Source organism: Lepisma saccharinum, chromosome 17, assembly GCF_977018435.1.
Source record: "Lepisma saccharinum chromosome 17, izLepSacc3.1, whole genome shotgun sequence".
Taxonomy (NCBI): domain Eukaryota; kingdom Metazoa; phylum Arthropoda; class Insecta; order Zygentoma; family Lepismatidae; genus Lepisma; species Lepisma saccharinum.
The window spans coordinates 27496580-27510681 of NC_139245.1; the positions used below are offsets into that span (position 1 = coordinate 27496580).

The 14102-nt window shown below is 38.3% G+C and overlaps 1 protein-coding gene and 1 pseudogene across 4 annotated transcripts in view; one reads left to right on the plus strand and one right to left on the minus strand.

The window, feature by feature from the left end:
* Nucleotides 1-5623, minus strand: part of LOC146001637 (putative phosphorylase b kinase regulatory subunit beta) — a 47845-nt gene extending 42222 nt beyond the window's left edge. For 2 of the 4 annotated variants that reach the window (XM_083139216.1, XM_083139214.1), the window contains exons 1-2: nucleotides 5511-5622; nucleotides 518-634 (exon numbers count right to left, since the gene is read on the minus strand). The gene's annotated coding sequence lies outside the window, so the exon portion shown is untranslated. Of the gene's footprint in view, nucleotides 1-517; nucleotides 635-5098; nucleotides 5144-5510 lie in introns of those variants that run through there. The other 2 variants (XM_083139217.1, XM_083139215.1) reach the window with 2 other exon arrangements.
* Nucleotides 5594-6395, plus strand: LOC146001638 (14 kDa phosphohistidine phosphatase pseudogene; annotated as a pseudogene).
* The last annotated feature ends 7707 nt before the right edge of the window (nucleotides 6396-14102 follow it).

Sequence of the window (14102 nt, forward strand, 5' to 3'; positions counted from 1 at the left end):
TAGTTTAAAGCGGAAGAAAAGAGACAGTAAATATCAAAAATACAAATGCTTCAGTGTGTGTATATCTTTAAAAGAAATGATGATGATAATAATAATGAACCTAATTCATACACAAAAACTTAGTTGCCAAGATCATTCCACGCATATTTTTTCTCCCGTGATATTAACGAAAGTATGATGATAACAGGACGTGGTCCACTGTCTAGAATGTTCGTTAATATCTTCGCGACCACTGTATCAAATATCATTGCAATTATCACATTCATAGAAATGCTTCATGTAAAAGAATCAGACGTTGCAGCGAAAACTCCATTTACTTCCATTATAAGCAGACGAATACCAAGCACCGGGTTCAACACCAGCGGCTCTAGCGGATAATTTTCGAGTGGATCCAGCCAGAGCGTGCAGAACTGTGCAGTTTTCCACACTACGTTATTCAAGGCACTGTAGTTATGAGTTATAACTTCCAAATTAGAACAATAAGAACATACATACATGAATTAACAGTGCAACTTACATATTTTGATGTGTGGTTAGTTTTGAACAAACATTACATGTCTCTCCCCAGAGTTTTCCTAGGGCTTGAAAACTGGCAATACTTCCATCCTTAAAGCATTTTAACTAGATCCTATCTCTGAAAATATATAATATAAAAGATGATGTTGTAGAAGTGCAAAGTTCAATCCAGATTGAATGGTGTTTCAGTCTCATATACACTGTTTTCACACTATGAAATTTGTTTCAGGATTTCTATGGGCAAATACAGTATATCTAATGATATCCCTTTGTTGTGTACGTGGATGACGGTAATCTATTCAAATAAGTCGATATTAATTTTTCCACAGTTTCTTGAACCCTGATCGATTTCTTTACATTTCTGGCAACTTCACCATGTACTAGTCTGATGAAGCTGCCAAAATAGATCATGGTATTAAAAACTACATGGAAAAATCTGTAGTGACTGTGTCCAAAAAAAAAAGTTTTAGTTGTTTTCGGTGGCTGTATCCACAGTGAATATCCTAGCAACTACACCGATGCTGGATGAGGAGAATTTCCACTACAAGTGTCTCTTTATAAATTGTGGTGGCAAAGACAATTGTACAAAGCATCAAGGTTACCAGAATGAGTTCTACTGTTGTACAGCATCAGTGTGAGTATGAGGTGTAACTTAATCCAACATCCATTTTGTCAAAATTACAACTGGAAAAACATTGTTATGGATTTGTGAAACCAAGTGTCACATCAAATCAAGTATCAAGATCAACAGTGTCATATTGACTCTAATAATTTATTTTTCAATTGCTGTGAACCAATTTACAATTGTTATATACCTGGCCACATACCCATGTCATAGTGCTGGTACACATGCCCTGCAATGGGAATACTGAACCACACCATTTATATCAAACACTACTAACATTACAGATTTCAAGATCATCTTAATACATGTTCTGTAGTATTTAGTTTATGAATACATAAACTGCTTTTTTTTGGTAGCTTGCATTAATGTCTGTAAAAAAAAATCATCAATGTCAAAGGATGTACTACACTTCTGCTACTTTTTCATATCTGTTACAAAAAGCCTTGCAACTTCTGAAAACCATACAACAGTGACATTTTTTTTCCAGATGTAGTGTAGCAGATACAGATATTCTACAGAGCGTTCCCTGACATTCACTATGAGACTCGGCAGCAAGCGGCCCGGCATCAGCGCTTGTCTTTCCCGGTGAACGGGTCCATGACAATCGCTTATATTAAACCTCGTAAAAAAGTTTAGAGTAACAGGGTCAGTTCTGAATAAGTGGAAAGAAAAATGGGGAAGTAAAGTATACAAAGACAATCCGCACACCATCCGTGAGTTAAAAGAGAGCATTGTACGAAAAATCGGGAGAATTACAGTAAACAAACTTGCTAGTGTAAATGCCAATTTCCTTCGGAGTTGCCAGGAATGTGTTGCAGCAGAGGGACATCATTGTCAACACCTTTTGTAGTCAAGGTTAGTACACAATATGAAAACTGTAATTTTAATAGCCGACTCTAGCGACTGTCGCTGACCTGTTCACCGGGAAAGACAAGTGCTGATGCCGGGAAGCTTGCGGCCGAGTCTCGTAGCGAATGTCAGGGAATGCTCTGTATAATGCAACAATTGGAAAATTTCATGAGGAGGGGGCTTGGCCACCTTATCCTATTTAATTCTGTAAAACGTAAGTGAACGTGCTTCCGTGGATGGCAGCACTAGTTCATTTGGTAACGGTTTTGCATGTTTCATGATTCTTTTTTGCAAATTTTATAGTAGTATTAGGAAGTGCTTTAGAATACTGGAAATGATCGTGGAAGAAAGTTTGAAGCTTGGAAAAACTAATGGTACTTTAGTATTATACAGACTACTTCTAAATCGTATTTCACCAAACACGATTCCCACTTATGGAACCTAACCTAACCGAATAACTCACATTTGCGAGGGGACTGTAATTTAACATAGACAAATGAGGTAGTCTCTACAATAATAAAGAACCAAACTAATTAACACAGTCAAAAGCTTGACTAAATGTTATTTCCTGGAGAAATTATGATTTTAAAAGTTTATTACACAAGCATCCACATATGCGAGGCTCAAAGGAGGTTTCATGCTTGTTGCCAGATATTAAGTGATCAGGTGTTGGAAGCATTGGTGTTGGAAGCATTCATAGACTTTAATTTAATGCTAAGAGCACCATCTAACCTAACAACGTAAGCATTTAGGAACGCTTCATTAATGATAAGAGCCTTAAACTTGACCTGCCTAACAACAAAAGCATTTATGAACATAATACTTCTTTACACCCCCACACATGTGAAGGATATGGCAGAAAACGAATGGCTGCTCACAACCATATAGGAGTAGCTGAAAGGGAAAATTTGGCAGAAGTAGCTTTTCCTCTATTGCGATTTCATCATGCTTCGTATGCAATTTTTACATGTTTTGATTTTGATTTACTGTGCGTTTCCTTGCCACTGGATTTTCACTTCCATGTACTTCTGTCCTTGCCAACAGCCATTTGTTTAGTATTATCTTGGGTATGACTGAATGCTTTTGTGGTTAGGTTAGGCAGGTCAGGTTTACTTCTCTTAGCATTAAAATATCCCTAAATGCTTTCTAAAAAACAGGTTCTAAATTACTTCTACATTCGTTCCCACTAGTCTATGATACTGTCGCTTCTATCAATGGAGAATGCCTTGTCATTGGGGAGAGCGCATGCTTGCGTAAAGTAATATTTGAGTTTCTTTTTCCAACAAAAAATAACTTTTTTTTTCGAAATCCAAATACTGCTCGTTACTTTAAGGAAGGTTCAAATGTTTGTGACAATAATTTCCAAAATTCTACAATAATTAGTGTTCTGCTAGGAGAATTTGAAAAAATCATAAAACAATCGGAATTGTTACAGAAAATTGTTCTCCAGAAAACAAGTAATTAATAATTGTTCTCCAGAAAACAAGTAATTATTTCATTAATGATAAGTAATAAGTAACCAGCAAGACTCTCAAGTATGTATTATCAAACATGAATAGAAATTGAACCATGGGTAACACTTTGAACTAGTCAAAACTGATTTCTTCATTTTTACAGAAGAAACTACTAACGCAAATCACTTTCTGTAGCATTGTTGAAGTTCCCGAATGTATTTTCTGTCATCGTTTCATCTTTTTCAGCGATAATTCATGTTTATATGTATAAAAAACTCGCAATTGCCATTCCTTCATGAGAACCAAATGTTCCGTGCATTTGATGACGTAATCCCCTGTCACTGTTTCCAACCACCCCATGTTTTTTCAAGATGATGACGTGACCCAAAATTTTAACTATGCTTGCCTAACCTAACCTAACCTTACTGTGAATGGTTCGTGGGGCTATCTGTCAATGGTTATACGACCCCAAATTTTAGGTATTAGCATAATTTCAAACATGGTAAAAAAATAGAAAATTAATAACACAGAAGTAAGTATTTTTTGGTTTAGAAGGTTGGAAACACTGCATACCACACTCCAAATTGACAAAACACAAGCACAATGCACGATGATCCAGAATGCTCGTGCCATATTGTGTCATGGAAGCAAAAAAAAGGAACAACAATAATTGGTATAATTTAACAATACAGGGAATTTATCCAATTTGTTTAAAATTTGGGATACTTACTAATTTGGGCCTCGTAATCACGAATCTGCACTTAAAATTTGGCGCTTATTTGGGGGCAGGTGAATCCGGCCAATTTCTAACATGCCTTTAACAGGGACTCTATAGATATAGGCGGATAGACGGAGCGGAGGCGGGGTCGCGATAGCGGTTGGGGGCGGTAGGTCAATTACCCCAGGGGCGGAGCCCGGAATCGGCGGGAAATTTGGAAATCGAGGGTGTGGAAATAAGAACTTAATTGAGATTATTTTGCTATTTCCACATGTGAGCGCCAAATTTTAACTGCAGATTCGTGATTACGGGGCCAAAATTAGTGAGTATACCGAATTTCAAACAAAATGAAGAAATTCCCGGTATTGTAAAATTGCTCCCAATAATTACTCGTAATATGAAATATTGAAATTATTTTCGTGAGAATTTCATAATTACACCTTATAGAATGTTCCGCAATGCAGAATAAATAAGTAGCAATGTTAAAAAGGATGAAATAAATGAGTTACAGGTGTTTTGACTAGATCCAAGTAGTAATGAAGCATGTAAAAATTGTGTGTACACCATGAAAAAAGGTAAAGTGCTCCCCTGTGCATAGCACCACACCATGAAGGTGTATAGGGGGTGTGGGGGTAACGCCCCACACTTTCTTGATCCGGTCGTGAGTGGGGGTGATATGATCAGCATCACGCCCCATGATCAGTTCGGAATTAAACAATTGGAACTTGGGATTTCATTCCTATATGTAAAAGTTAACAAATGGCTACTGGCTGCGAAACACACACATGTAAATCTATGGGACAGAAAAATCGTTCCGCAAAAATATACACTATGTATTCATTACTGCTCTTTAGTACATGCATTTGGTCTTTAACCAGCTGTTATGATGTAGAACAGGTGCATGTATAATGAAAATATTAGCATCCACTTTCAGACCTTAACACTCTTCTTGTGACATCTTTCCTTACAAAATTCCCAGGCACGCCACTGATTAACCTTTATTTCCGAGCACGCTGAAGTTGTGCAAGGCTCCCTTGTACATAATATTAAACACGGCTGTATCGATGTCGATCCCTCTGCGGACTGGTTAGCATAACACACCACAATTCCATGGGTCCTAGGTTGGAGTCCTGGACAAAATATGGGTGGAAGTTTTTCTCATCATCTATTTTATCAGGTCGTCACTCTTTTCATTGTCAGACTGACCTGAAGACGTTGAAAACGGACGTATCATGAGCAAAAATAAAAATCGACCTTGAACATAGAATTATGTTATGCATTTTTTTTTTTCACGATTGGAACTCAACAGATTGGGTTTACAAAAATGTAAGAACAATATATGTCTTACCTATTTTATCAATCAAACTGTGTAAAGGAAATTAAAACACCGGTTAACTTCTTACAAAATTACTATTTACATAACACTCGCCGATGCCACAGCTGATTGGAAATGTTGCCAGATCTACGGATCTACGTTTTCTTTTAAGGTGTGTGAAATTGTACGCCAGTGGTGTTTCAATTGCAAGGCGATCGAATTTAGCGATTCTACCTGGATTTTCTAGTGTAAAGTGTGAGAAGAACATGGCGTCTACGTCTAAGTGGACTGAAAAACTCAGCAGTGTACCGGAGGTTGACATTGACGCTGAGGGTAAATTCAAGTATATTCAGATAAAGGTTCAAGCTCCAGAAGCTCGACCAGATGAAATCAAAACAATTGTAAGGGGATACAAATGGGCACCATTTCACACGGACATATTGGAGCATGTTGACGAAAAGTACAAGAAACTAGGTTTAGAATGCAATGTTCAAGGTGGAGGTCGTATCATACATGACCCGGATAAGAAGAACATCCTTGTGTATGGTTACTCTCAAGGTTTTGGAAAAGCAAACCATGAAATTACAGTACAATTGTTGAAGAAACACTTTCCCGATTACGAAGTAAAGTGGACTGATGAGGGCTATTAGAAATGGTCTTTCAGTTACAGTTCCCTGAAAATCTTAAGTCAAAACCATTTTCAGATATAACGAACTTTTTTTTTTTTTGCATGTATATTTGCTTCCTGTATGTATCTATCATATTGTTTTTGTTTTAAACATTTGGCTCGTTATTTATAATTTATAATGGAAATGAAGCAGCGAAAGCCGGTCTAGTACTGTTGTGAATTGGAACAATTCCATGCAACATCCAAGTCCGTTTTCAAATGGAATGTGAATAAAAAAAAGTTGTTTTATTGGTATGCTGTTTTCCTATTTTAATTCCCTATTAGAAATAGATGATGAATGCAAGTGCATGCATGGAGCAATGTACAATTATAAATTTGTTTATTTTGTGCACGTTCCATTTGATCGAACTGTACACTGTTCTTTCCTCCAAAAAAAAAAAAACTAGGCACAGTAACTTCTCTTGAAACATACATCAGGATATGTAAATTGTAAACATGTAGTTTCTCTTCTTTTTCAAGTATCGCCTGATTAGGAATAACTCTGTTGCCTTCCTGCTACAACAGCAGATGATGCGAGTGCATTGGCAATGGCATCCACATTACTTATTGGCAGGAAGACAATGAATACTCATAGTCTCCACTCCCTCGCACCATAATAATCATGTTGTGGCAATTAGTGGTAGACTTTCGATCTTGTCACTGAAGGTCCCAGCCTGGGCTTGGGTATTCTGAGTGTCCCTTTGTCAGTTTCATGGCATGATCACTTATCCTGATTTTCTGATTAGCAAAAGTGACCGAGACCCAGTTTCTGATTTTTTAATGAATTTCTAACTAATCAAGGTACACAAGCACTTTTATACATAGTTCAATTTCTATTTTCTGTTAACACATATTTCATAATGGTTACCAACTGCATATTTTATGGAGGTTTTTTTTTTTTTGTATACTCCTATGTGCATATTTGTTTGCTAGCATCCATTTATTTACTGTCATCTTGGATGCAGACAGCTACTAGCTCCGTCTAGTTCGCTGCACTTTTTTGACACTTTACAGGCACATGTAGTTGGTTACAAAGTGCAACATGTAGTCACAAAGCATATTTGATGTTTGCATGTGATGCATGCTAACCTATCAAATGGAGGTTGAAAGCAGCAGTTAGGCATTTGTTGAATCTTTTGTACTTCAACACGAAGTGTCTACTTGGTTAAACATAATTTCTATGCACCAGCCCGGCACTGGGATGCACCTGCACTGAACCTAGTGTAAAAAAAAAAAGTCTGGGCTATTATGTCACATAATGTGAGGTGTGAAGGACTATTAAATTTGCTGTGGCTATTGGTTTGGGCAGGCGCGTCGCCTGATAATGTTCGCACGAGCACATGAACACTCATGTATTCATGAGCTAAATTATGTGCATATTAAATGCACACACACACACACATACGTATATTTATTCAAAAGAAATACTATGATGTACGAGTATACACACAATTTACTTTGACACGACTTCTTTCACATCTGATAACTTCTCTAGATAGTTGGTAACACTGACTCCTACAGTGTTCCACCGAGGGTGTTGAACACAATTGGTATGCGTGTTGCATAGAGCTGACAGCTAAGGGGCTGTTGGCCACTATACCCCAAAGATGTTCACTTCGCTGTGCGAACACTGATGCAAGCGACAATACTTCTTACATTCGGCACCAGAGTGCAGCATATACAAGGCATGTCTAGGGGGACTCGAAAATGTCTGTGCTACATAGTTGCAAACTTTCGCGAGAATTCTCTAAACCTGGCAGATTTTAAGGGGGGAGAGGGACAGTTTCCCCTAGGTCCTTCTTGTATTACTTTAAATGTAGCGTGATTTTGGGGGAAATTGTTGAATATATATTGAACTGTTATTCTCACTTTTTCAATTCAAGATGAAGTTAAAAGGGAGAGGAGTAAATCGGCATTCAGTACAAAAACATTATTGTGAAACTGAACACTCGTATGTGAACCGCACGCGACGCCACTGGGTTTAGGCAGGTCAGGTGAGAGCTCTTAGCATCCATAAATGCATCCAACACCTGATCTCATAATATCTGGGCTCTAGCATGATACCTCCTTTGAGCCTCTCCTTGTATACCATGCCAGATGATCATACCAAGATCCGATGCTCATGCAAGCTAATTTTCAAATCATTATTTCTCTAAGTAACAGTTCATGGATTCTTTTTAAATGTGAGTTTCTCCAAGCTTCCAGTATTCTAAAATACTTCAGCTAGCCCCCGTGGTGAAGTGGTAAGCACATCGCTCTACAATGGCAGGGATCCCAACCTGGACATGGGTTTTCTTTGTGAGTGTCCCTTCATAAATTTAATCACATCATCATTCATTCCCTTCATTCTCTCACTTTTGGTTAATTGTGAAGATGGGAATGAATAATGAAATTGATGAAGGAAGGCCTCTGCAAAGGTGCATACACAAAGAAGACCGATGCTCAGCCTGGGATTCATACCCGGGGCCTGTCACTGGAAAGATGGGGCCTTTGGCACATGGATTTCTAAGTGGAAGCAGGGTGAGAGTGGTAGCTACAGAGAACCTGTTACCTGGGATGTGAACTAAGAAGAGAAAAAGCTAGAAATGAATGAACATAGAGGTATTGAGAGTGAAATCGCATGATTTCATTGTTAATTTAGAGAGAAATTCATATATTTTTTTATTTTATTGCTTTCACTCACAATACAATTCCCTATCAAGTTATCCTACTTGTTGCCTAAATGCAGATTGAAGATCACCAGATTTGAAGTTCTTCCTGAATGTGGTAACAATTTGCCATGTAGCTCAGGCTTTGCAGTAATATATTTATCAAATTTACTGAATTGGTACTTTTTATCTAAATGTATGTATGTATCAGTGGCGGGGCGTGACTTTTTCAAAAGTGTTACCATCCATCAGACGTTATCATCTCCACCCTACCCCCTCCCCCCAAAAACGCCTTTGATCTGGATTTTTTTTTTGCAATCTGCTCAGTGATTTATTTAGCCACAATCACTCCTAGAAAAAACTACCACTCATGAGAGAGTTACCACAAAAATCCAGTGAATAGTAGTCGAGCCTTTTAAACCATCTCTGTTTCTTTGCAAAGAGGTGGAAAGGGGAAGAACCACCACACATTCGGGTCAGTTCGACGTTTCTGTGTTGAGCAGACGTCAGAATTCCTCTCCTCCAGCGGTGGGAGGAAGTTCAGATGTACGTACTACTGTTGCCAACTTAGTTTTTTGGAGCAAGGTTTGTCCAATTCACGAATCGCATCAAGTACTTATATTTTCGTCTATTACTAAACAGTCTCAGTTGTAGTTAAATCCAGCTTTGGCTTTGCAGTCTAGCTCTTGTTGCTTCAGAGAAATAGTATCCCCGTTTTAGGTGGGATTTAGCTCTTTTCTGGAAAACCAATGTGACAACACTTGCAGATCCGGTATGCCACAGCGGCAACAGGGCCCCTAAACAGGCATATGAATAACCCCGTAGCACACTTGCCTCCAAATCTTTCCCCGGTGTTCCCTTGCATTGACGGGTGCCCTTTTCTCTTGTTGCCTCTTGAGGATAGCGGAACGGCCTGTCTCTTAGCTTTTGTCGGCTGCAGAAAAAATGTCCTCTGAAATATACACTCAACTGCAACGCTGTCGGTTAACTTATTTAACAATGTTGTTATCTTATTGAGAAAAATAACTTTTTAATTTCTTTACATTTTTCTGTTACCTGCGGTAACACCGGTTACATGATATAGCCTGATACAAAGATATGTATGGGAGACTTCAGGTCAAAGCGACACAGGCCTCTCGAGTCTATAAGCAAGCATTCACTGTGCATGCAGAACAACAGAGGCAACACACTGCACAGTATATAGAAAATGACCCAGCCTGACATGTCTCTCTTCTGTGTGAAAGCTACTATCAGAGTAACATAACATGATCTGATATAAATACATTTCACATTACATTGTCTTTGTAACAGGCCTGCTTGAGCATAGCTACTGAAGTGTAGAATCTGAGTGCACTACTATTAGAAACCTGTTTCCTAGAGGTATCTGCAATGGTGCATAGAAGAATTAATTACCAGGCAAATTGTCCATAGGTATTTTCATGATTTTTTTTCTTTTGTACATCCTATTTGTTTCTACAGTGAAAGCTTCTCAACTTTAAGATGGCACTTTGTTTCCGTTCATGTATCTCTAACTACATAAACAATGTGGACAATTTCCCAGAGAAACACTTGCCTGTAGATGTCGCTGCAATGATTAGTGGTGGTAGAATTCTCATTATCAGTTCTTTTTATGTATTCAACAGTGGTTCTCAAAATCTTGTATTTTTTCATGATAAAGAATAGCACAATTATTTTCAAGTTTATTGTACTGTGAAACAGCTGTTCAATACATGAAGGCAACTATAGTATTGAGGAATTTGCTAACCAACAGCAGCAACATCCACAGGGAGACATTGCAATGGGTAATGAGTGGCATGTACGACTCACTCCCAGTGAACCTCATAACATTTTTTCTTGTCTCGGCGATTGAAGTGGATGGCTAGCACCAAGACTCAAAAACATCCCCCACCTAACAATTTCCACTTCGAGCAGTGTTCTGCTTGATTTTCTACATTCAACATGATAAGAAGAGAGCCTTCCTGGCCAACTTGAGAACTTCAAAAATTAAGTTAAGGCTCTGATGGACCTTTGGCTGATGCCAGGCAAACAGTTTTCAAAAATGTATATCCTTTCGAAAAACCTCTATGATATTCCAAATTCAAAATTGAATCTACTTAGAATTCTTTCTAGAGCATTCACGTCAATTTTCGTGTGACTTGTTTTTGCTGTTATCTAGATATCTGAGATGGAAAATAGCCATGAAACCATTGCGAATATCTAGACAACGAAAGTAAATCACATGAATGCTTAACAGGCCAGTCAACAAGGAAAAATAATCAGGGAAAGCTGAAATAAATTTTATTATCATCTTAAAAGGTTTCTTAAAAACATATTAGTTTTGCACCTCTGTACCCCCCTGATTTGGCCGCCATCTTGAGAAATTATCTTGCTTCCAAACCATTATACAGCAAAGGAGGTTATGATGAAAAATAATCTATATGAAACTCTACAAAAAAGGTCCTGTGCATTTTTCTTATAGAATGCTTCATTTGGGTGCTAGAAGAGCGAGAAATTTTACGTTATTTTCCCCACCCTGTTTTGTAAGCGTGGAACTCACTGAAGCACCTTTTACATGATGTTTTGCAGTATATCTCTTCTATAAAACTGGACTCATTATATTTGTTCATTCTTTTAAGAATGTAATTTATGGTTCAATTGCTTTTATCATTGCATGCAGTACTTCATAGGAAATGGTTAAGTGTCACCTGTGTGCGAGGGATAATATGTTTGGTCTGAAAGTCAAGTCATCTCCAAAGGAAGATGTTGACTTTGTCCAAAAGGGTTTCTTAACAATAAAATGCCAATCTAATCAAGGAGTCCCGAGTTCGATACCTGGTGGAGACACATTACACAGTGGTTTGGAGTCCCATTTTAAACTGTAGGTCCAGTCTCGATTAGCCTATTCGTGCATAAAGTAGACTTAAAACAACAATTCAAACCACAATAACACAATCAGAAAAGTTTTGGTCTCTGATCTGGTCAGATATGCCATGGTGTGCTCCATGAGTTGTGGGGGATGGCAGAGAAGCGATCGACTCAATGCTAAGTGGATTTTTGGCATGCCTACTAGTTTGCAGATAAAATAGATGATCTACATGTCGATGCACGAAAGTCTCTTATATCAAGGGATAAGCAAAGGCTTTCAGTTTCTTTGCCAGTGATTCTCATCTCATCCACAATTCCCTGATTTTGATGGTAAAAACACAACAATTAGAGGGAACAAGAAAACAAACCTTTCCACTGCTCATGATATTGGAATGTCTTCAATGTTGAATACTTGGCAAACGTCAAGTTTGAATGAAATAAGAGCGGTAATCACTGGATCAGTCACTTCTGAAGTGAAAATCAGAAATGTATTGTATCCAGTTTATTCACAGGTTTTATTTAAAATGATATTTTACTAAAAAATCACAAGATCTATTCAGAGTATAAACTTGTCTCATACTCGTTGTAGCTGATGAGGTAGGGATGTGGAAAACCAAAAAGCCTTCTCTTATGATCCTCTTTGAAAGTATCACAACAGACAAACAAGCTGCACCACCAGAGCTTCTTCGCATTATATTCTGTAAACACCTTCAAGGTTTAACAAGGGGCCTTGTAGCTGTAGGCAAAGTGGGCTAAAGTGTTCAGTGATCTGTGAACATTGCAAAGATTAACTTGTTCAAAACCTGACACTGTTCTATACTCTGTCTAAGGAATCACTGGAGCACTTTACAGTAGAGAAGGGGAGAAATCGAGTAGGTGGAGCGAAGCAGTACAAGCTCCTGTAAACGGCTAGTAACTGCAGTCGTTTTTCCCCAGCCATGCAATTCTGTTCCGTCTCTTGTGTTCATTGGTCGAGTCTTCTTGAGTCGCTACCTACACAGAAACCTGTTTTTGTTTGCTCGCTTCAGAGATTTATGGGACAGAGTGTAGAAGAGGAAAGGAGCTTCCAGACGGAAGACACGGCAAGCTGCACGTGTTGCTCCAACTGGACCGTGTTCGCAATAGCGTGCATCTTAGCACTTTGTTATTCGTGCATGCATGGTGAATGTTTTCTTTTAGACTAATGGGGGCCATGTCATCACTTTGGTTTTAAATCCTTTCGTAGATTGTGGCTCAGGACAACTGTGATGATCTTGTTCATTATATACTTACAAGAATTCTTGCTGGTAGAAGACAAGGGATGGGTTGGTTTCTAATTCAGACATTATGTTCATTTGTTTTATATTAAATATTACAAAAAGTATTGTTTAATTAACATCCATATATTATCACTTGAAAATACATTTTCAAGAAAAGTTCTTAGAACATTTAGAAAAAAAAAAGAAAAAGTCAAGTGCACTCCTGTGCTTTGCACCATGCCATAAAGGCATACAGGGGGTGTGGAGTTCTTGAGCATGGTCGAAGTTGAGGATGATGTCATCAGCACCATGCCTCTGGCTGCCTTTACCCTCCAGGAGTTTCCTCCAGGTACCCACTTTATAGGATGCTTGATGGACGCTGGAGCCACTTGAACAGATGGAAAAAATCTCCTTCTCCCCCACCGGGATCGAAACCGGGTCTCTCGCATGTTAGCCAGACATCCAGACTATTTTTTTTCTGCGTCATTCACCATTTTCTCAACTTTCACACATTGCACTTTTTACTAACATTCTTTTTTTTTCATTACGGGCATCCACAAACATCCATGTTCTAGCCGGGATTAGAACCTGGGACCCCTGGCATTGCAGGATGCTCTGCTAACCACTCTGCAACAGATGTTAACAGGACTGAGCTACTGGTGCTCATACATTTAGAATAGGTATTTTAATAAGAAATATGCCCTGAAGTTACCTTGCAAAAAAGTTTCCCTGTCTTTCGCTCTTGCAAAATGGAGTGGAAAAAAAGAAGTGAAATTACTCACTCCTCTAGCACCCTAACGGTGCTTCCTAGAAGAAAAATGCACGGAACCTCTTATGTAGAGAATTTTATATAGATTATTTTTCTTCATAACCTCTTTTGCTGTAAAGTGCATTCCAAGTGAGATATTTGCAAAAAACTTATTTTGGGCGCCATTTTTCAAAGATGGCGGCCAAATCCAGGGTTGTATAGGGGTGCAAAATGAATATGTTGTTACGAATCCTTTTAGGATGATAATAAAATTGGTTCCAGTTTTCCCTGATTTTTTTTCTTTATTGGGTCCCAAAAATCATCCCTTGTTGACTGGCCTATAAGCAGGAATTCTAGGCAGATGTAATTTTTCAGAATTTGGATTATAGTGGTTATTTGAAAGGAGAGGAATTTTTACAAATTGCTTTGCTGTCATCGACCAAAGGTCCAAGGGAGCCA